Below are 25,045 nucleotides of genomic sequence, written 5' to 3' on the forward strand. Positions count from 1 at the left end.
TTAAATTGCATATACACTTTTCTTTTTTTAATGAAAAGTACTAAAAATCGTACGTATTTCATTAATAACTTATGGTATTTTTTCATATTTAATTGGAGGTCAATTTAATAAATCAATATATTTAAATTTAAAAAAAAGAGATGAAGTCTGATTCGAACAGATGTGCCTTTCCCGTGTAAGATCCAAATATTTCATTAATTAAAACTTTATTTGGCGATAACTCTGGAGCCAATGAAAATCAGTACCACTTATGAAAAGCTCTCTAAGAGGGCTTATTATTGCAGTTAAAAAAGTCCAAAATCCAAATTATTTTGAATTTTTGGCTTTTTTGGACACTTTTGGTTCAGTCGAATGCAGTCAAAAAAGGAGGTGCACAACTAGATGTTACAACAGCCCTAAATCCAAAATTTCAACATTCTACGGCTAACCGTAGAATGCGAGATACGTACGTACAGACGTACGCCGAAACTAGTCAAAATGGATTCAGGGATTGTGAAAATGGATATTTCCGTTGAGTACTGAAAACCAAAATTTTTGCGATCACAGTATTTCTTTTACTTCGTACAAGAAAAAAAATGCAGTAACATTCTTTTTAAGTGTATTTACGTTGCATGCCTGCTCATAAAATTTTATATATTTGGTAAATTGATGTATTAAATTTTAGAAAAATTACAAAAGTAGTGAGGGGGGTGTAGCTTTAGTTATTTTTAATTTTTGATTACTCGTATTTCGTAGATAACTGAGCTTTAAATTATTTAAAATATTTATTAAATTTTAAAAAAATTCCAATGTTTGAGTCGATCGGACTTAGGAGTGGAGGTATTATCTTCCTTTTTTTAGTCAACGGGCTTTTGAGGTATGAGGCAAAAGAACTCTTTATTTAAAAATTATGATTCTCCTAAATCCGATCGAGTTAAAACATTGGAATTTTAATTTAGTAACTACTTAACATCGTACTAAAGCTCAATTTTCTACGAAATAGTCAAAAATTAAAAATGATGAAAGCTGCCCCTCTTTCCTTTTGTAATTTTGTCTAAAATCTAATGCCATCAATACGTGTGTGTATATATATATATATATATATATATATATATATATATATACCCCTACATTTTTTAGTGGAATTTTTTTAGTTTCTTCTAGTTAACATAGTAAACGTAGAGAAATAAAAAAAATTTCTTTGGTGATTTTGGAGGTGGGGAGCAAAAAAGAAACAAATACGGATTTAAAATTTTAAAACTTTTTTTGGTTTATTTTAATCATAATTTTTCTATAAAACTTTATCATAATTACCCTCACCCGAAAAAAATAAATCTAAATTAGCTTTTTTCAATTGTAATTATTTTTCCGTTGTATGAGAATTAATTGCATGATGCTAGGAAAGTAATTATTCGAATTATTAGAAGGTAATGTTAAGTTTGATATTTAAAGACGAATACCGTTTATTATTTATCTGTGCCTTAACGGTTGAAAACAATTATTTTTTATAAATGTATGAAGGTAATAATAAAAATCTTATATTTTATTCAGTAATCCATTATCCAAAAAAATTACCATGGAAATGTAAACGTACGATAAGTCTGGCAGATATCATTTCTGCCGCTCAAAAAACAAAAATTTTTGTAATATAAATAAAACTTTTTTTAACAAAGTGATACTAATATCAAAAAAGGTTCCACTCCATTTCTATTATCAAAATTTGTTATTAATTTAGAATTTGACAATAATTTATCTATTTGACAGTAGATATACAATAATAGATAATGTTTATTAAGCGTTCCATGTAATAAGGAAAAAATAGAAAAAAATTTTTACAAAACTCTTACCGGCCCAATTTTATTTATTAAACAATGAAAATGGGCTGGTAAGAGTTTTGTAACAAATTTTACTATTTTTTGCTTATTATATGGATAAGCAAATCCATTTTGATTAGTTTCGGCGTGACGTCTGTAAGTACACATAACTCAAAAACGATTAGCCGTAGGATATTGAAATTTTGGATTTAGGACTGTTGTAACATTTAATTGGGCACCTTCCTTTTGATTGCAATCGACTGGACCAAAAATATCCAAAAAAGCCCGAAATCCAAAGAATTTGGATTTTGAACTTTTTATTAACTGCAGTAATAAGCTCTCATTGAGAGCTTTTCAACGATATATCCATACATAAGTGCTGCTTATTTTCATTGGTTACAGAATAACCAAATAAAGTGTAATTAATGAAATATTTGGATCTTAGGGGAAAGCACATCGGTTAGAATCGGACTTCATCTCCTTTTTCTTTTTAACTTTTATTATTAACTGTGTCATTTAATTATTAACCTTTCATTCTGAAAATGTTTTTACGATGAATAATAATTCAATAAAAAAAAAAATGTGTATATGTAATTTATAGGCGTATAAGGAAGTCATGTGCTGTCCACATTAGATATTTTGATTTTGTTAAAAACAGTTTTTTTATATTACAGAAATTTTTGTTTTTTGAACGGAAGAAATAATATCTGCGAAACTCTTACCGTACGATTTACAATGTCATTGTAATTTTTTGTATATCACATGGTTTTGTTAGATTATTCTTTTACTTTTTTTGTGAATAACTGATTTTTTTCTTATGGATTTATTATTAAAATTTGTTGACTTTCTAGAACAAACAAATATATATTTTTTTAATTTCTCGGGCAATTTTGATTGTTGATGGTCATATCTTTATAAGTGTAACCCTCGATTTATATCGTATCCGTGGACACACTTATTACCAAATGAACTTTTTATTTTTCCATCAGTTAGTTCAAATAATTTAACTGTAGAATAAAAATTTTGCCGATCGAATTTATTAATGTTTTACGTAACAAATCTTTGTTGCCACATTTGCAACACTTTTCTACTGTTCGTGTTTTATTAACAGCTATAATCTCTTATTAACTAATACTTTTATTACTGCTGAGAATTAAAAAAATTGTTTCATCTTCAATATTTTTACATAAGAGCATTTACTATTAAAACTAGCTGTAGTATATTTTCTTTTAAGTTTTTATTATTTCAAGTGCATTATCAAGTTTTTTGTACGCTATTAATACTGTTAAGCCCAACCCACCGGGTGGGTCTAGTGATGAACGTGTCTTCTCAAATCGGCTGATTTGGAAGTCGAGAGTTCCAGCGTTCAAGTCCTACCTAAGTCAGTTATTTTTACGCGGATTTGAATACTAGATCGTGGATACCGATGTTCTTTGGCGGTTGGGTTTCAATTAACCACACATCTCAGGAATGGTCGAACTGAGACTGTACAAGACTACACTTCATTTGCACTCATCACATCATCCTCTGAAGTATTATTTCAAAGGTAATTACCGGAGGCTAAACAGGAAAAAGAAAAAGGTACTATTAAGTACTGTTACTAGTGGCGCGATTCGTAAACCCACCTTTTTGAGGAAAAGCGACATATTCGAGTACGCGGTTCATCAAATGGAAGAAAAAACGTTGTCTTCGCGTTGGCTTCGTCGTGCCGTCCAGTTCTGCGGACTATTACCGGCGAAGTTCTGACGAAGTTCTTAAAAATCCGGATAATAAAATTGCTACAATAAAGCCTGAAAATCAATTTTTGAAATTTACAAAATAAATGAAAATATTTATTTTTCACATGTTGTGATTTTTGTTTTTATTTTTTTATTTTTAAATAAATATTATTCTGGATTACAAATGTAATTTTAAAAAATAAATTTTTCTTCTAAAAATATTCACCGAATTTAAAAAATATAAATTACAAAAAATTAAAAAAGTGAGCCAATTTAAAAATCTGGAGAAATTATTCAGCCGAACAACGGTAAAGGCAAAAAACTAATGAAATCGGGCGAATTAAATGGAGAATGAAGATTTATCAATTAATACATAATTAAGGGTATATTATACCTCAATGATAAAACTGGAAAGTTTGTATGCCTCTGAATGGTTTAACTCTACATGTTGGGCAGTTAGAATATGCAGGTATTATGAAAAAAAAGAAAGGGAAATTCTACAAAAAATCTAAAAACCAAAGATTGGATTCGATTATAAAAAAAAAATAGAACAAAACAGAAAAGCAATTAAAAAGTGTTAAAACGAAGGTTCAAGATTGAAAGTATCGAAAGTCAAAACTCTTTATCCAAAAACGCGAAATTAAGATATAAAACTGTAGTTTTACCTAAAGAGTTATATGATGCGGAAGACATTTCTTACGAAAGAATCTAGTAAACAGTTGAAAAAAATTTTTAAGAATATCCGTGGTCTAAACTCGAAGAAAATATTTATAAATTAAGAAAATTTTGAAATAAAAAAGACCAAGTTTTATGGTCACTTGTATAAAATAGAATAAATTAGATTAATAAAACAAATTTTTAAGTTTTTCGCAAAAACGTGAAACCAAAATAAGCTGGTTCAAAATATTGAATGTGTGTAAATTGCAAAAAAGATTTTCTACTGACAATCTTTCAGGAAAGTAGTGGTTGAATCTAGATTTTCTAAGAAACAGAAAATAAAAACAGCGGATGGACTAACTGAAGATAGGAGAGAAAAGTTAAGGGAAAGAATGAGAAAATTATGGAGAAGAAAAAAGTCATTATGTACGCGTGATCGTTAGTAGGTCCGGTAAAAAAAAATTCGGAAAAAATTTTCCGAATACATAAAAATAAATATTTTTGTTTTTTTTAACAAAAAAAAAAAAAAGTTAAACAAACTGGTTCATGGTAACTGAAAAATATCAGGAAGACTTAAATATTCCCGCTGATGATATAATAGAAAGACACTTATTAAGGAAAAGGATTAAAATTTAAAAATTTTAAAGAAAGAGAAGAAACATTACGGAAGAACATGATCTAAGACTGAGAATTAGAATGTCAGAAACGCAGAAAAAACGATGAAATATGGTATCTTAAATGCGATCCATAGTTGGACATAAAAAATTTACTTATTGCATTTTCTATAATGTAAACGAACAAGTTTGAAATAATTTGTAAATTTTATCCGTAAATTTTTCTTTTTTAATTAAATGTTAATAGTCAAATAAATTCTTTAAATAATTTTTTTTTATTAATAGAGCGTTAGTTTAAGTAATGTAATTGCAAGTCGTTAGTAATATTCGCATTATTTAAATTATAATGAAAGTTGTAATGTATACGTCGATAACTATTTACTGAGTTTACGTCTAGGCACTTACCTCCTCGGTGTTCATGAGGCTACTGAGCTGAAGTGAGGACTGAAGTAAAAATATTTAAAAAAATAATAAAAAAATAAAAAGGTAGTGAAATAAATCACGAAGGAAGGATGGAAGGCCGAACTGTAGCGTCGATTGTAACGTATCACTACTACGCGTACGATGTGTGGTACTAACATACGCGCTAACACCGTAAGAGTATTTTATTCATAAGTAAACATGTAATTGAGTAAATACTTGTATTCTAGACAGTATTTATTATTACTTTATCATTATCGTAAGTGAGCAATATTGTGAATAATTATTACTTTTACATGTATTTACGTTCTTTATCGGTTTTTATCCGTATAAATACAGATTATCAATAGTTACTTATTCTTAAAAATAATAATATCCACCTCTTTTTAAACCAGACTGTTTTTTTGTAACTTCAACTTACAAGAAAAGACCTTATGAAGTTTGCTTTACTATTTTTAATAAATGACTAAACTATGAAAAATCTTTCCACTAATTTGTTTAAAATACAATTTAAAAAAATTTTTACAGAAACAATTTTACTTTGTTGATGAATTTTTAAATAATACATTTAAAACATTTTTTAAAGACACTGAATTTTCTGCAACATTGGCACAACATTTACATAAATATGTAATAAATAATTTTCATTTATACCACTTTTATTGTGAATAATTGTGCATTTATTTTTTAGCAGATTTTAGTCACTGTGCCTGGTCATGTTTTTATACATGACCGTCTGTTCTACCAGATGCAAATCTTAGTACGGTGATGTAAACCTATAAGATATAGAGCCCTATTGATTTTCAAGCAAATCTGTTCATAGGGACTGGAGTTACAGCCAAAAAAAGACAGACGTTTCATTATTTTACTTGGATCTTCTCAGACATCTGTCACCACTGAATTAAATTATCAATTTAGCAAATGCTTTCATGAAAACCACAGCCCCACTTACGTATACATCAAATATTAAGCTAATTATTTAAAAATATATTGTATAATAAACATTATTTTTAAAATATAACAATACAGACAAAAAAACACAATAATTGCTTAATAAAATTTTTAAAAAGTAGTAAAAAATATTTTAGAAAAAGCATTGGTAAAATTCAATAAAACTGTATTGAGCTGTGATTCTAGCATACTTGAATCTACTTAAATGGAGCTGTAGTTTTCATGAAAGCATTAGTTTAAGGGCATGATTTAATTCAGTGGTGACAGATCATTTTTCGACCTGAAATTGAGTGTAACTCAAAAAGGACTCGACTAATCTTTATCAAATTTACAACAGCAAATGTTAATTTCAATGAAATTGATCTAGTAGTTTTGGAGATTTTTAAGTTATAACTTTTTAACTTATATAAAAAGTGGGTGGATGTGTCCAAAAAATCAGTTTTGAAGTTTTAATCGTTTTGAACACATGATATTAACGTAGTATGAAATACTGAAACCTAGCTAACACACCAAAAATAATATTATTTTCAAAAATCATTATAACAGTGCAACATCCTTTTTTTCTTAACTAACACCAGAAATCTGTCCTTCTGACGTGCTTACTGTGACAGAATCTTTATACAGTACCATCATGTATTTACCCTAATATTATTTCATGTGTTTATATTTAAAATAATTGATACAAATAATTAATACACACTTTAGATCACTTCTAAATTGTTATTTTACGATATTTATTTTGTGATCTGATCAAGGATTTTACCACAGTTTTCCTTGATGCATTCAGCTAAATGCTGGGATAGTTCATTCCACTACTGACGTGATCTATATAGTGTATTTATTAATCACCGATCAGAATAAAAGATTTATCTGTTTATTAAAATTATACCATATGGATTGTTTTAGAGAAATTCAACTTTTTAATATTTCATAAAATGGTGCAAGAGAAATAAATTTTTGCAGCTCCTTTATTAAAATTAATTAGAACAGCAATTATTAAACAGAAACCAATTTGGGTTTTTGCTAGGTGAAAATGGTTGATACAAAATAGTTTTTATTACGTTACTTCTACCTTGAAATCAATAAGCATTTAGTTAATTTCTCTTCTGGAGGTTAGCATATTTGAAAGATAAGGTCAATCCAGCTTGTTTAAAATTGTTTGCCGTGGTTTATAATCAGTTCTGTTACCTGAAACTGTGAGATCACTGACAGTGATACATTTTGGTGTTTCAAAAAGTTATACCTACTTTCATTGAAAAATTCATTCATTGTTTATAATGGTATGAATGATTAGAAGAAATGTGAAAAAATGATTCAGAAGTTTTCTAGCAATAGAATAAACATGGATGATAGTATCAATTTCACCACTACAAAGATTTTGGTTAGAATAAGATTTTAGGTGGACCTAGAACCCTCTTAAGAGATTTGAGGAGAAAGGAAGGGTGATAGAGGAAGAATGGTAGAGGGAAAGAAGTAGAGGCGATCGCTGACTCACTGTCCGACCTGTGACAATGGACAAGATTTGTAGAATGCTATCAAGCAAAATGCATGTTGATGAATTGGGTTCAAAAGTAGACAATGGTATATAGTAAACAAATAAACCTTTTATTGATGTCTGTACATAATAAATACTAAATTATACAGATCACATCAAAATTATAAATATAAAAACAAATTATAAGCTGTAATAATTACTAGAAATAATGTTAGGTAAATACAACTCATTGATATAGAGATGTAGAAATTCAGGTTTTTATTTTTAATAAAATTTATTGACAGAATTATATTGTTTCTATAAAAGAACATCTTTTAAATTGGTCAGTAGTTTATTAAAAGTGGAAAAGGATGCATAATAAGTCACTTTCTAGTAAGCCACTTTCTTGTGTTGAGTTACAAAAAAACAATTTCATTGTCTATGGTTTGGCTTGTTTTAAGTGACCATTACGTCTTGGGTCTTTTCAGCATGGCTTTAGGAATAGTTTATACCACTAGTAGTGATATTTACCAGTTTTTATAAAGATTTAAATAATTTACATAACAATTTTCTATATTTTTTTCTAATCTCAGTATTTTTTTAGTGATTTCAAAAGTTTCACTTCTTGAAAATACTTAGTTACTACTGTTTCATGCGAACTAATTTAATGCATTAAATGTGGATTTTAATTCATAACTACTTTCTGATATCAATAATTATATTTTAATAAAAATTAATATAAAAAATAAGCACAGGAATAAGCACTTTTCAGGTATATGATCGGCCTCATATTGGTGGCTGGGAATTAGGTATCTGCAATGAACAATATCCATTTTGTTATGGATAGTCAAAAGTTTGGTTGAACAATTCTATTTACCCATTGAATGTGTGTTTGCATATGTAATAATTTACTGATACAATTTTAATTATAATTTTATTTTGTTAAGTATATTGCTTGCAAAGTACTTTGTCAGCAGACTCAGAGATACTTTGTAGATCTTTTCCAAAACTGTGTGGAAAAAATAATTTTTTTTTTTAATTGAATAAAATTTAAATGATACATTTAGCAGCTTTTATTTTTACATAAAAATTGGCTATTTTCATGTAGATCAAAACATAAAAAGTACATAAAACAGTTCCCTTACACCACTGTTGTCTCCATCCACTTCTGTTTCAAAACTTCTTCCTCCTCTACTTTACAATCTTAACCCCATTTCTTTCTCATGCTACTTACCCTTTCAATGCAGTTGTCAAAAAAATGAAACTTTTGCTAATCTCATATTCTAACCAGTTTCCTTTTCATTTTTTAATTGCTTTCTTCTTTAATCTTGTTCATTATTTCCTCATTCCTCACTTTATCTATTCATATTTCTTTCTTTATATCTGTATCACAAAGTTTTCAATCCAGTCTTTCCTTTTCCTTATCACCCATTCTTCACTTCTGTAAAAGACACTCCATATGAAGCATTTGGCTAACCACTTCCTATTCTAAGTCCAGACTTTTGTAAAGAAATTTCCTCTTCTTACTGAAGGCTTTCTTCCTTTTATTTCCATCACCTAAAAGTTTCACCTCACTATATATGGTATATATACTGCATTTAACTGTAATTAGGCCATTGACTTAGAACCTTCATAAAAGATGTAGGTTTCACTCCATGATTTAGGAACTACATTATGTAAGAATTTTGGCTCAGAAGTGTCCATAGTGCTGTTCTATTTATGATTTTCAAATTCTAAGACCATTCATTGTCACTATACGTTTGCTTATAAGTATGATTAATTAATAGAGTTAGAAAATAAGTTTAAAAAACTGTGGTTGAGTGCATTGTTAATTATGGACTAATGCATTTTAGTGTGTTTCTCTAGTATGCATACATTTTGAACATTTTTTACTCTTATTGGTTCACTGGCACTACCAATTTCTCATATGAATTGTATAAGATTATTTCAAAACAGAAATTTGTCTCCAAATTTATTTTCAAATTAGTGATCATACTTCTTTTTACAAAAAAGATCATTTAGGAGCATGTATGACTTTATCTACATGGAACTTTATGGACAATTCCATCTTCAGCTGCATGCAAAAAATGAAATAAAAGCACATTCTGTCAAGCTTAAATTTACATTCGATCGTTTTCCTATTACATGAAGTTTCTTTTATATTTCAGTATAAAACTTTCTTTTCTTTTTTTACATAACGACTCTATGCCTAAACATCTAAATATATTTATGTTGAGCTAATGTTTTTTGCAAGCCATTTATATACTAGATCTCAACGAAAGAGATATGATGAATAAAACGTATTAACATATTTTTAAATAGTATTCTTAATAGTGTTTTGTATCTTACTGACTTCGTCCTGCAGAATTCATTGTAGGATAAAAACAGTATGTCTCGTATTAAAATGGGATCCCTATAGAAAAAATGTAATTGACCAAGTAACCCATATCATTACTCGATTTATTTTCAATCCACTTTCCACCATACTTGACTGATCCACCAAAAGAGATTATCATAATGAAAGTCATTAAGCTTCCAGTCCATAAAAACATTCTGGGCTTTCTCAAAGGGAAATCAAAGCGATACAGACTCTTGAAATGTTTACAATATAAAGCTTGCTCAAAACTTTCTTTTGTAGTTGATTCAAGTTGTTTATAACATTATACAAACATTAGTCTAATTGAACTTTAGAATTTTAACCATTAGACTTACTGTACAGTCATTTCACAAAACTTGGTTCTCAGTTCACTAATATAAAGTTGTGCTTGCAAAATTTTGGGAAAATTGACCCATATCCCACCCACTAGAAATAATGTTTCTAAACTTTTACTAACAAATTTCCTATATACATGAGTCTCTGTAGCCAGTTTTATAAAAATCAGTTTTGCCAATAAAAAGTATTAAGCTTCAAACATGCCAACACATGTACATATGGATGTACAAATATTACGCACCATTTTTTTACTTTTTTTTTGGGTCCCTGGGTCATGAAACATTGAGAAATTTAAAAAACCCATATCCAATTTTTTGACTGATTACTGTACTTTACTTCTTGCAACATAGATCAAGAGCTATTATCCCAGGAAAGTAAAAAGAAACCAGTATAGTCGAATAAGTTGAAATCCAACTAATTTGGTTCTGAATGGTCCAGTGTTTAAAAACATCATATAAGAATATTTTTGTCCTATCAGGTTCAGTGGTTGTGGTACAATTTTATTGAAACTATGCATAATTAATTGATCTCTCTTTTACCTACTGATCAGTAACATTTATTAAAAGTACAGAAAAACAATCACTAATCTTTGGAAAGAATATAGGACCCAGAGTATAACAAAGATAAAATCCAATTCATACCTACTTTTGATCTAGTAGAACTCTTATGTATAAATCCTAAGCATCTCAAATGAGACAGTAATGTTATTTGGGAATTAATACATTATTTAAATGAATCAAATCGTTCTCTGTAAGTAATGTGTCAACATTAAGAAATACAGACAGTAAATTTAAATGTTTATTTTATTTTTATTTTTATCCTTCTATGAATCATGAGACCTTGCCGTTGGTGAGGGGACTTGAGTGCTCAGTGATACAGAATAGCTGGACCAAAGGTGCAGCTATATTGGAGAGGTATCTGTTGAGAGCCAGACTAAGGAATGATTCCTGAAAGAGGGCAGCAGCTCTTTAAATAGTTGTTGAGGGCATAGGTCAGGACGACTTAAAAGGCCATATCAATATCACTCAATCCTCTGAGTACTGCGCAGCAGAAAGCAATGGAAAACTATAGCTGCTTTTTTTCCAAGAAAATGTAGCTCTCTGCATTTTCATTTAAAAATGATGGAGGCGCCTTCCATGGTAAAATATTCCAGAGGTAAACTAGTCCCCTGTTCAGATCTACAGGTGGGGACTACTAAGGAAGGGGTCACCAGAAAATTAAAAAATAACATTCTATGAGTTGGAGCGTGGAATTTTAGAAGTCTAAAATAGGTTGGTAGGTTAGAAAATTTAAAGAGGGAAATGGATAGGATAAATGTAGATGTAGTTGGAATTAGCAAGGTTTGGTGGGAAGAGGAAAACGACTTTTGGTCAGATGATTTTAGAATAATTAACTCAGCTTCAAATAATGGGCAGGCAGGAGTAGGTTTCGTAATGAACAAGAAGATAGGAAAGAGAGTAGAGTATTTAAAAATGCATAAAAATAGAACCATTGTAATAAGGATAAAATCGAAACCTAAACCGACAACGATTGTTAACGTCTATATGCCTACAAAAAAAATTTTTGAGAAGGATATCGCAAGATGAGCAAAAAAGAGTAAAAAAGATTAGGTAGAAAATGTAGAAGAAGAATGAGAGAATGTTAAAAAGGAAATTCTTAAATCAGCAGAAGTGAACTTAGGCGTAACAAAGAGAAATGGTAGAAAACCTTGGATTTCAGACAATATATTGCAGCTGATTGATGAAAGTAGAAAATATAAGAATGCTAGTGTTGAAGAAAGTAAAAGGAACTATCAACATTTAAGAAATATTATAAACAGGAAGTGGAATCTAGCGAAAGAAAGTGGAAAGAGAAATGAGCATTGGTAAAATAGACGGAGCATACAGGAAAGTTAAGGAAAATTTTGGCGTACATAAATTAAAATCTAATAATGTGTTAAACAAAGATAGTACACTGATATATAATACGAAAGGCAAAGTCAATAGGTGGGTGGAATATTTTGAAGAGTTACAGAAAATGGATTAGAAAATGGTGTTATAAAAAAAGAAGAGGAAGTCGAAGAGGATGAAAAGGGAGATACAATACTGAGATCAGAGTGCATTAAAAGATTTTAATGGCAGAAAGGTTCCTGGAATAGACGGAATACCTGTAGAATTACTACGCAGTGCAGGTGAGGAAGCGATTGATAGATTATGCAAACTGGTGTGTAATATTTATGAAAAAAGGGAAGTTCCGTCAGACTTGAAAAACAGTGTTACAGTCATGATACCAAAGAGAGCAGGAGCAGATAAATGTGAAGAATACAGAACAATTAGCTTAACTAGCCATACATAAAAAATCTTAACTAGAATTCTGTACAGAAGAATTGAGAGGAGAGTGGAAGAAATGTTAGGAGAAGACCAATTTGGTTCAGGAAATGTATAGGGACAAGGGAAGCAGTTTTAGTACTTTGATTAATAGTAGAAGGAAGATTAATAGTAGAAGAAAAACAAACCACATACTTGGCATTTATAGACCTAGAAAAGGCATTCGATAATGTAGACTGAAATAAAATGTTCAGCATTTTAACAATTAGGGTTCAAATACTGAGAAAGAAGAACAATTGTTAACATTTACAGGAACCAAACAGCAACAGAAATAATTATAAACAGTAACAGTAAGAAGTCATAATAAGAAAAGGAGTCTGACAAGGATGTTCCATATCCCTGTTACTTTCTAATCTTTGTATAGAACTAGCAGTTAATGATGTTAAAGAACAATTTAAATCTGGAGTAACAGTACAAGGTAAAAAGATAAAGATGGTACGATTTGCTGATATAGTAATTCTAAAGTAATTCTTATAAGTAATATAGTAATTCTTAGCTGAGAGTACAAAGGATTTAGAAGAAACAATGAATAGCATGGATAAAGTCCTACGCAAGAACTACCACATGAAAATAAACAAGAACAAAATGAAAGTACTGAAATGTAGTAGAAATAACGAAGATGGACCATTGAATGTAAAAATAGGAAGAGAAAAGATTATGGAGATAGAAGAATTTTGTTATTTGGGAAGTACCATTACTAAAGATGGATGAAGCAGGAGCAAAATAAAATACCGAATAACACAGGCGAAACGAGCCTTCAGTCAGAAATAATTTGTTTACATCAAAAATTAATTTAAATGTCAGGAAAAGATTTTTGAAAGTATATGTTTGGAGCGTTGCTTTATGTGTAAGTGAAACTTGGATGATCGGAGTACCTGAGAAGAAAAAATTAGAAGGTTTTGAAATGTGGTGCTATAGGAGAATGTTAAAAATCAAATGGGTGGATAAAGTGACAAATGAAGAGGTGTTGTGGCAAATCGATGAAGAAAGAAGCATTTGAAAAAACATAGTTAAAAGAAGAGACAAACTTATAGGCCACATATTAAGGCATCCTGGAATAGTCACTTTAACATTGGAGGGACAGGTAGAAGGAAAAAATTGTGCAGGCAGGCAATGTTTAGAGTATGTAAAACAAATTGTTAGGGATGTAGGAGTTAGGGGGTATACAGAAATGAAACGACTAGTACTAGATAGGAAATCTTGGAGAGCTGCATCAAACCAGTCAAATAACTGAAGATAAAAAAAAGTTTATTTATAATTTTATAAGTCTAATTTCTTGTTTCTCTTGGTTTTAAAACCTTGTTTTGAATGGTTAAGAAGTGTTGTTAGTTAGCTGATTAAACCTTTTTAATTAGTTTTATTTATGTGTAAATGTGTTGTATATAACTATGGAGTTATTATTCCCTTAAAAGGAGGTACTTAAAATGAAGCACAAGCATTCTCCCAACACTTGTAACATTTATGCATTTAAAAACAATATTAAATAAAAATGTAAATGAAATTTAGTAAAATTTGTTTAAACAGTTTTCAGGCTTTCGAAGATTAATATTTAAAAAAAAAAAAAAAATTTAAATCCCAAAATATTGACTCCTTTTTACAAATTTTAATAAAAAAAAAAAAAATAATAACTGCGTAAAGTTTTATTATATCCATTCATTTATTAAACTGTTTTAATTATAATAATTTAATTTTAAACTTTGTAATGACAAATTAAATCATAAAAAGTAAACTATTTTGAAACATATAGTGTTACACATCAGTACAAATAAATGTCTTCAATTTCAATAGTTATTTATTTTCCTTATAAAAAAAATCTTGAATTTTTGGCTTAGGGGACCTACACCACATGTCGCTTAATCCAATCCCACCACTATCATTATGTTTTCTGTTTTACTTTTCTTTTACTTATGTTAGTTTTCACTTAGTTACTACCTTTTTCCTTACATTATAGCAATGTCAACTGTTTTAAGTTTTCTTTTTATATTTTTTCTCCTTTGGTTTTTAGTTTTTTCTGTAAGCTTTTTGAAAGTGTTGCCTTTTTTTATTTATGAAATACTTTAAGGTTGTTTCTTAGTCTTGTTTCCCTTAGTTTTAAAACCTTGCTTTGAACGGCTAAGAAGTGTTTACTTTTTTGTTGTTTATTAACTGCCTTTTTTGATTAGTTTTGTAGTTTAGTTTCCTGTAAACTAGACTTTGATATTAAATTGTCTACGTCAGTCTTTTTCTTATTTGTGGTTTTTGTTTCCTTTTAGGTAGATTTTATAAGAAAGCTATCTATTGTAATGAATACCATGATTCTGCTTCGGGAAAATTTTGACATGCCAAAATCGGACTTCGGGGGGTGGAAATGAGGGTGCTTTTAAAAAAAAACAAAATATTGCTATAACTTTCTTATTAAGAAAATATCGAATTTGTTTAAAGTTCCTATTATTCTGTGGAAGCAAAAGTTTTTTGATATCACCAACCATTGGCCCACGGGGTGGAAAAAAATGGGGTTTCGAAAACAAAAAAATCATACCTTCCTTAATAGGCACAATATTGAATCTGTTTAAAGTGGTCATTAGTCCTCTAAACATTACCAACCCTTACGGAAAGGGATGACCAAAATGTTGCTGGAATTGTAATAAGATGGGGCTTGTCATATGCTAAACATGTGAGACTTGTTTACACATGCAAAAATTGTAGTGTTGAGTAAATTTGATATTTTTCTTATCTTAAGGTGGAAATTTTTTTCATTCCCTACAAGACATCTCAGAATGGTCCAGCAGTTATGCATTACACATCCTCAGTGGATACCTGGCCTCTAACCTCCCAGGACGCCGAAGGATTTGGCGATGCCATGCCCTGCAGGAGTCGCTCACCCAGTAGGCCGAGACTCTGTCTTTTCTTTGTGTCATGCCCCAAACCAGTTCCCCCCCCCCCCCCAAGGAGGGGATCTAGCTGGGTCTGCGGTCTTTTCATTTTCCCCCAAACTCAAGGGTCCCCAGTCACTCATCGAGAGTGGCCCATCTCATTGAACATCTCTCACGAGCAGGGCTGCCCTTGTATTTCCCTACCACCAATATCAGTCGCCATCCCACTCTCTAGCGTCCCTTAGAGGCTATGTTATCCCATTCATGTTTTCTTTTAGCATGTACTGCAGCATATTTGCAATTGACTTATCCCGAATGAGTGCCTAATCTCGTCCCATCTATTACATATGTGCATTAGAGTGCTCTACCAAGTGAATTTTGTTAGTGTATCAGCAGTCTGGGGTCATCCACCTACCAAAACAATGGAGGTTGGCCCCAAACTCACAGTGTCCAGTTAACAGTTGTGTGAGATGGAATCCCACCTCTTCGTACCCCCTGTTTATCCATATGTTGACTTGGGAAATTATCCTTCTAGTCCAGCCTCCAGTAGCTGATGTTTCCCACTGTACCTGTCATCCTTCAAGCATCTGTCTTTTAGATTCACTTCTACATATCCCACAGTTAACTCGTTGGAGCATCAGAGCCCTAAGCCCAATAGAGGGGGTATTCCCGCTATGACTTCTGCGTTTTTTATACAGTCTTAAATGCAGATGCAATTCATATCGCAGCTCTCCTCTGCAGGGCAGATACCTTATCTAGGATCTTCCTATCAAAGGCCTCGGCCCATGCCAGGACCACATATAAAATAATTGTCATTGCAATTGACAAAATCAATCTTATTTTCGACAAACATGGACCGACTCCTGTATCTGGTTATGAGCCTGCTCAACTGACCAGTCACAGCCTTGGCTCCCTGCATTACTCTGTTAAAGTGCTCCGTCTGTAGCCTACTGGTTTGCAACCACATGCCTAGATATTTAATACATCTACATGTGGGGACTATCATGTCCACCTACTCTGACTCATATTTCTTTGATTCTTCTGCCTGTTAAGGTGACCGCCGATGACTTATTAGGTGCTAATGTCAGTTCTCTCCCTTCAAGCCACATTTGTATATTATTGATCACGACTGCTGCACAATCCTCTACTTTTTGTTCCATCTTGCTGGTGAACAGTCAAATTTAAAATTTGACTAAAATTAAATTATAGGCAGTACATGTGAGCAACATAGAAACCTGGTCGAAATATGTTATTAAGAATGTAAATAATGTGTTTTATTAGTATGAAATAAAACCAAGTGGGCTGAAATCCAGTTTCCAATAGAAAATAAATCGAGTAACAATGTGGGTTCCTTGGTCGATTACATTTTTTTTAAGGGGATCCCATTTTAATAAGAGAGAATGAATTTTACAGGATGAATTCAGTAAGATACGAAACAGTATTAAGAATACTGTTTAAAGTAAGTTGTTACATTTTGTTCATCACATTTCTTTGAGATGTGATCTTTTGAGATCTTGAATATAAATGGTTTGAAAAAAACATTAGCTCAACATAAATATGTTTAGGCATAGGGTTGTGTGTAGAAAAAAGTCTGGTATTTAAATATAAAAGAAACTTCATGTAGTAAGAAAATGATTGAATGAAAGTTTAAGCTTGAATGTGTTTTGATTTTATTTTTTGCATAGCATTGAAGATGGAATTATCCATAATGTGATTATTGCTGCTAAATAATCTTTTTTTGTAAAAAAAAGAATGATCACTAATTTTGAAAATAAATTCAGAGACAAATTTCTGGTTGGACAAGTGGTTGGACCACTTCTAAAGTCTGAATATTTTATAGTAGTTACTGTGAACTTTGATGCACTCCAATAAAAAAAAAAAACAAGAATGCTAATCAAAAAACTGTTTTGCACGTAAGATTAAATTATTATTCAAATTTCTTAGACAATTCATATATCCAAAACCATTGTTATTTATTTAATAAAATGAATTTGAATGTACGGAAGGTGTCGAAAAAACAAATTACAGAGGTAGTGTTGTCGCCTCTGTCTAATTGTCATACTTGCCAGAGGGGGTGCTTACGATACCCTTCAATATGTAAATTAATAATTTCTGTACAATTATATGTAGGAATATGCAACATTTATGTGGAATAAAGTTATCTTCAGTTGCTTTAAATTAAACTAGAAGATTTTGTTAAAAAATAAAGTAATATTATTTCATTGATTAATTTCTTAAATAGTGCTTATCAAAAAAAGTTGAATTTCCTTTATCTTTTAAATGTTTTGTAAAACTTATTACATAAATATTTTTAGTTTTTTTCTTAACAGATGTAATACAGTATTATCTTTTCATAATTCGTTCATAAAACAACTATTTATGTATTAGTAAAGATTGAACAACATGTACATGGTTATTGGAATATAGCAAGCTCATTGATTTCTGAAATACCCATTTAATGTATAAGTTATGCACCTCATAATTATGGCTGAATTGAATATTTATTTCGTAAATTTATTCAAATGTTTTTTTTCTGAATGTGTGTTCAGTAACACATTTTAATTCATAACTAATATCTCATTAGTAATACATCATTACATTTTATCCTATAAGAAAACTATTATAAAATAATATTGTTAGATTAGTAAAGTACAGTTAATTATATTATTCTGTTGATGTAAGAATGTGGTATGAAGTTATGCTGAAATTATGCATGAAATCTCACTTATGTTCTCTTTTCATGCCTTTATTGTAAGAACAGAGATAAATTCACTGTGATAAAGAATATTCCCACAGTTCACAAAAATAAAATATATCATTGGGGAAAGATAGTTTTATAATTTGTGAATGCTTTTGGAATTTTATTTTTTAAAACTAAAATATTTATTGTTTTTTATCAGCATAAAGAACTGAAGTTTTTTTTTTAATAAAAAATTCAAGAAAATAGAAAAATTAAAGTACTTAGGCAAAATTGTTCAACCAATATGATTAGTATAAAGAAGCAAATAAATAAGGATCAGCAGATTGCATAAAGCCTGTGTCTTGACAAAAAGCAATACAACAAAAGATGAATGTCAAGGATGGGTAAGATAAGCAATACACCACTACCATAATCCGACGTAAAGTCCTATGGTGCAGAATGCGTAGTGCTAAATCAGGTAGAAGTAGACAAAATAGAAATTAGCTAGTGAAAGATACTTTGACTGAGGACCAGTGAGGGTGGGAAAATGTGGAAGAATAATGAATGAAGTCTACCTCAAAACAGACAAGAGTCACGAGGAACATATGAAAATGAAGACTAGCTCTTTTATGAACACTTAACAAGAATCTTAATTCTTGTTAACATTAAACAGACTAACTAAGAAGATCTTTGACAAATATAATAGAAATAAATCTAATGCCAGATGGTTTAACAAATAAGAAGATCTCAGAATTGCAGTTATAAACATACAGACAAAGAGAACAGAAACATATTTAGAAAGAAGAACAAGATTACAAAGGGATCCATAAAAAAATAAAGTGTGACATTAGGAAGTGGTTACAAGAGAGAAAGAAACAATGGCTTGAAAGTGAAGGAGAATTGAAAAAGTAGGAGACCTGCCAGAAGTTAATGTGTTCCTATTATGATCAGTGATGATTTCTTTAAAAAAAAATTATGATTGGGTTTTTAAGAAGATTACACTCGAGTCCTTTCTTTAATGACACTAGAGATTACACTGTTGTTAATAGCACTTATTTAAAATACAGTATGTACTGTGCTTAGTAATAAAATATTTATCAAATAGTATATTTAATCAAGAAATAAATAACAAAGTATTTATTGTTTGTTGTGGTTGTTTGTTTCTTTGAATTTTTTGTTAGATTTAGTGTTTGTAAATTTTGTGTTAATTGATTGATTTTAGTTTGTGGCATTATGAACTATGCCTAAAATTTGGATGTTGCTGTGAATATTATAAATAAACAAACTTTTTTTTTCATACTGGTACATAATATTTTATTATTAAGAATGTGTAAATATGCTACTTCATAGTTAAAATAAAGGAAATGCCTCAGCATTTGCATGGATGCATCTAAAGAAACCACAATATAACCTCTATCATATCAGTGTCACAAATTATACAGTTAATTATAAAATAGATTATAATTATAAATAAGATTAGATTCCATATTAATTATTTTTTATATATACATATGTATGTATGAAATAATAATATTAAGGTTAATACATGAAAATACTAAATAACAAAAATAATTATAAAATAAATCATAATTCACAGAGTAGTAATAATGTTTGTTACAGAAAATTGTGTAATTTTATTTTAAATAAATTGGTGGAAAGATTTTTTTAAGTTTTATTAAAAATCTGTAGTGGAAACATAAGAGCCTTTCTTGTAAGCTTAAAGTATTCTGTTGAGTTGTGTGAATATGGGTTTGGTTGTCTGGTTTGATAGATGTGGATATTGTTATTTTTTAAGAATTAGCGAGTATAATTTGGGTAGTATCATTGTGAATGAGTGTGTAATTTGTGATCTGTTGAAGGTGTGCTTGTTGTGCCTGTTTTAGTTATGATGATTCAGTTAGGTGAGTATTATGTTATGATCATTTTCTGCAGTAATATACTCATAAGTTGACATGTAGTTTATCGATACAGGAGTATATCAGTGTAGAAGTGCTAATATAATATTTTGTTTTTTTCTTTTGACTGATAAATTAATTCACCACAGAAGCTTATAAAGAAGCTTGTATAGCAGAGCCATTCTAGCAAGACACTTCCCCTCTACTTAACAACTGTACATCTTCCCTTCACAAGCACCTTGCTGTAACTGCTTAGCTGTACATGGGAATATGAAATGGAAATTTGTAGTGTATGAAAAATGCCATGCCTGAATAGAATTTGAAACTGGGACTTCCTGATGAAAGGCTGAGGTGGTACTACTATACCACAGAGATTGGCAATTATTCTTTTTTTTAAATTGGAAATATTTTCTTAGATGTCACCTTCCCTTTAGCACTACATAATGAATTTTGCTAAATGAATTCTACAATAAGATTATTTAGTGAAGTCTAACAGTTCTTAAACAACAGACAAAAATGAAATTTTCATTTGATTACTTAAAATTAACAGTTCAGTTGTTTCTTGAAGTACTGATAAGAGTTACATGGCTTGTACACAAAATATATCAATTTTAATTTCAAGTGTAGACACGACCGTTTGCAACCACTTAATTTATGTAATTAGAGAAGGTCATCTGGTATTCTGCCAGTTGACAAGTCCCTTTTGCCACTGCTATCTCATCCAATCCTGTCCCAAGCCTTCTCCTTCATCCTCTTGTATTTTCCAACCTTCAGCTCCTTCTACTGACCTTTCCAATGCATTTGTCAAGATTCTGCTTCCTCTAACCACATGTCCTAACAATTTACTTTTCTTTTGAGTACTTCCTGCAAAAGTGCTATTTCTTTTTTAATCCTCTTCATTACTTTCTCACTTTATCTATATATCTTAATTTCTCCATCTTTCACCATGTCCACATTTCAAAAACCTCAGTTCTGTCCCTCTTCCTCTTTTTCCATGGTTCACTTCCATATAACAGTACATACAACAATATAAATCTCTGCATAACATTAAGGTCATATTCCCACTTTTTTAAAAATGTATTTGGAGATTTTTAAAACTATAATTTTTAAAAAATAACCAGCCTTAAATCATTCTTGCAGACACTGACTGTATTTCAATGAAGAGCTTGGGGAAAATAGCATGAAAATTAAAAAAAAATCAGGATACACTGCGGCCTTTAAAACTATTATTCAAAGAACATAGTGCTTCCTGTAAATTATAAATTAAATTTTTCTAATTAGAAAAAAATTACCAGCAATAACATCATCTCATACTATCATTAGAACACCTATAATGGTCACTGAAAACGATAGCTAAAGCAAATGAAAATATTATGAAATAAGTTTTAAAAATGTATATTTATTAAATATTGTTTTATTTTCCTTATTATGATTTTAAATAAATAAAATTGTGTAATAAGAATGTACAAGTAAAGAACATGAAAGATTAACATTTTTTGTGTGTATTAATTAAAATCTTCTTTTTTTTTTCTTAGTTAAAGCATATTACATTTCATGAACAATATTTCAACCTTTAGCCATGTTGCTTTGCGTAGTTAGGTGTTATACTATTAAGTTCTAATAATTATTATGTCAATACAAGAACTTATCATAATATAACGCAAGAGTAATTAATTTATTTAATAATTATACTATATTGTATAAAAATATAGAAGATGAGTTTTGCATCAAATAAATCTTAATGTTGCTTATTCTTACTATCGCATTAGCTAATATATTTTTGACATAAAATTAAGAAAAAAAATTCAGTTATCTTCTATTATAATAGTATTTTTTCCAATTGGTAAATTCCTTAGATAAGGAAATAATTTTTAATATTTTTTCCTCGTTTAATTATTACGTAAGATATTATGTATGTAATTAATGTTGAATGTAAGTTGTTAAGCTGTGAATAATGCATGTAATTTAACCCCATTGTAAGTAAAATATGTAATGTTTTATTGTAATGAACAGTATTTTGCAGTATAGGTGTACTACGTTTATGCTTTTATAGTTAGCTATTTTAAATTTAGTTAAAGTGATTTTCACCAGGTTTCGTCTAAGTTAAAGGATGCAAATTTGATTAATTATTCTTATATATTTACGGTAATACATTCTACCGATACCTATGTTGGCACAAATTTTTTTCCGTTAAAACAGTTAATGAGATGAATTTTCTTTTTCCATTACAGATATATTAAGATTCACATTTTTCATATTTGAAAAAGTATCACTTTTGACTTTTGTAGTGGTATCTTGTCATAACAAAAGAGATTACGGTGTTGGTGGTGTTGACTATTTGAAGATTATTGGTTGTTATTATTTTGGGTATTTGTTTTATTATTTTGTTATAGATTTTGTATATATATTTAAACTAATAATATATTGTTGTGTAATTATTTTGTTAATTTTTTGAGATGCAGATACATCTAAAAATATTCGCATTTGGTTTATGACATCTTCTTAATCTTGGCAATATTGATGAAAAATATTAATTTAAATCTTTATTGACCTTGATGCTGAACTACTTTCAGTAATTATTTTGATGGATTGTACTTTATAAATTTAATGAAATCTAACAGAATAATATTTGTGTCGTAATATGTTACAACGGACACAATAAAATCCAATTAACCAGATTACGTTTTCGTATCATAATTTTTTTAATTATTTCTTTCTTGCCTTATCAAAAGATTACTTTTTTCTTTTATAAATAGTCTGATTCATCGTTTCATTAATTTATATTGATGTGTTGTTAATAAACTTGTATGTTTATAATAGTAATGGACTTTTTTTAAGTCATCGAAGGTTTTATTCTCTTAAAAGTTTGCTTTAATGTTTTAGCCTATTGTAGAAAAATTAGTTAGCGAAACCACAAAAATGTTGGTAGTACACTATTATTTAGGATATAAGGTTATTGAATTCAATTTAGGTTAGGTATTATTCATAGTGATATTTGGTAGTTAAATATTACAGTAAACAATTTAGTATTAATTGTTTTTGAAGTATTTTGAAATTCATGTTGTTCTAATTTGGAGGAGGCCTTAAAATATATTGTTAAGTTCAGTAACAGTTTTCGTTTTATATTACAAATTTCCACATTGGTATAGAAATAATTAATTGCCTGAATTGCTTAGGTATGTAAGGTTTTATTTTACTATTAATACTCCCCCTCATTTATGTGATTGTTTCAGGTATTTGATGTTTTAGAAAATTAGTATAAGCTACACGAGGACATAAATTACAAAAGCCTACAAATTTTTGCCGTAACTGAATTCTTTTAACAACATATCCAAGTAGTTAAGTTGGGTCTCTGATACAGCAGTAAAAATACTTTATGCGTGTATTGATATTTGGTCATCCATATGTTCATAATTGTAATATTTATGATGTAGAAGATTGACAGCCAGCTAGATTCTATTATGATAAATTTTTTTCACATTTGCATAGTCATAATTTTTACAATTGAAGAAGATTTGTTGAAGTGTTTGGAGTAAAAACTTGATAATATGGACTTGGGACTGTGATTGGTCCACATCAAAGAAAGTTAACTAATCAGATGTTACCTTTAATATCCCAGTTTCTATTTTTATATTATTTGAATTTTTAACCTCATTGTTTTTCTTTATTGAATACATAAACAATATTTTGAAGAAACAAAGAGAGAATTTGAATGCAATGAAAATGATTTTAAGGTAACATTTCTGATGTAAAAAGACAAAGTTTCATTTATGAAATATGGAAATATTATTTATTAATATTGCTTTCATGGTTGTGATTTTTTATAACAGCGTGGGGCAGTTAGCAAATGAATAAAAGGAATTGGGGTATTTGTCACCAGTACAGTTTGTTAATTTTTAACATGCCTATCACTTGTAATAACTTTTAGGTGCTACATTTTTTAAATCTTTGTATTGACATAAACAGTATTACAATAATTGTAAAATGAAAATTTACAGTTAATTATTTTACACTCTGCAGTTTCTTAAGTATAAGAGATATCTTGTAGGAGTTTTTAACATTTTTAGATCTGTCTATTGGAGAGTAACTATAGTTAAGGAAAATTAAAATTAAAAATTTAATTAATTTGAGTTATTTATAAAATGTAAAAAAAAAAAATAAAATTATCATTAACAGACCAGCAGACTAGTAACTCATATCTTTATCTGCTTGTGTAATATGAGAACGCATCACAAAAGAAGTTTTTATTTTTAAATGTTGCTTTATGTTTTCAACTCCTTGGACTATCAATCCAGTGAATAGAGACTATGAAAATATCAATAGAGACTACATGAGAAAAGATCTGAACTTGTTTCCTTATAAACTTCAGATATCCCACAAGTTGAAACCAACTGATTTTCAAAGTTGTTTGCTGCTATGCAACATTAGATTGAATTTTACTAAGCCAATTAGAATTTTGGAGAGAGGCTCATAATGACTGATGAAGCACACTTCCAAGATAAATATCTGGATATAAAAGATACATTAATGGTGATCGTTAGAGACAAATGCTTAGAGAATTTTTTATTCCTGAGTTACAGTGTCGGAACTCCAATTTTGGAAACATATCTTTCAGCAAGATGGTACAACAAGCCACACAAGTCTTAAAACAAGGCAATTATTGCAACAGACATTTCCCAATCGTGTGATTTCAAAGTTTGGTAACATTGAATGGCCTCACCATTCCCCAGACTTAACTGTTCCAGATGTTTTTTATGGGTTTATTTAAAGTCTATGTCAAATGAAACAACTTAGAGGATGTTAAATCCAATCATAGTATTGCATTGCACCAAACGATTCTGAAAATCAGCTAGTTTCAACTTGTGGGATACCTGAAGTTTATAAGGAAACAAGTTCAGATGTTTTCTAAGGA

The 25,045-nt window shown here is 29.5% G+C and overlaps 2 protein-coding genes across 6 annotated transcripts in view; one reads left to right on the plus strand and one right to left on the minus strand.

Annotated features, from left to right (window-relative positions):
• LOC142323994 (putative ammonium transporter 1) overlaps positions 1-5,334 on the minus strand; it is a 78,483-nt gene extending 73,149 nt beyond the window's left edge. Inside the window, exon 1 of one of the 3 annotated variants that reach the window (XM_075364471.1) lies at positions 5,188-5,334. The gene's annotated coding sequence lies outside the window, so the exon portion shown is untranslated. Of the gene's footprint in view, positions 1-3,418; positions 3,439-5,187 lie in introns of those variants that run through there. The other 2 variants (XM_075364472.1, XM_075364473.1) reach the window with 2 other exon arrangements.
• The window catches only part of LOC142323995 (lysosomal-associated transmembrane protein 4A), a 124,449-nt gene that overhangs the window by 57,725 nt on the left and 41,679 nt on the right, over positions 1-25,045 (plus strand). The window contains exon 1 of one of the 3 annotated variants that reach the window (XM_075364475.1): positions 22,346-22,500. The exons of 1 other annotated variant lie outside the window; for it this stretch is intronic. The gene's annotated coding sequence lies outside the window, so the exon portion shown is untranslated. Of the gene's footprint in view, positions 1-22,345; positions 22,501-25,045 lie in introns of those variants that run through there. One more of the 3 variants, XM_075364477.1, reaches the window with a different exon arrangement.

This window comes from Lycorma delicatula, chromosome 4 (assembly GCF_047948215.1).
Source record: "Lycorma delicatula isolate Av1 chromosome 4, ASM4794821v1, whole genome shotgun sequence".
NCBI classification, from domain to species: Eukaryota; Metazoa; Arthropoda; class Insecta; order Hemiptera; family Fulgoridae; genus Lycorma; species Lycorma delicatula.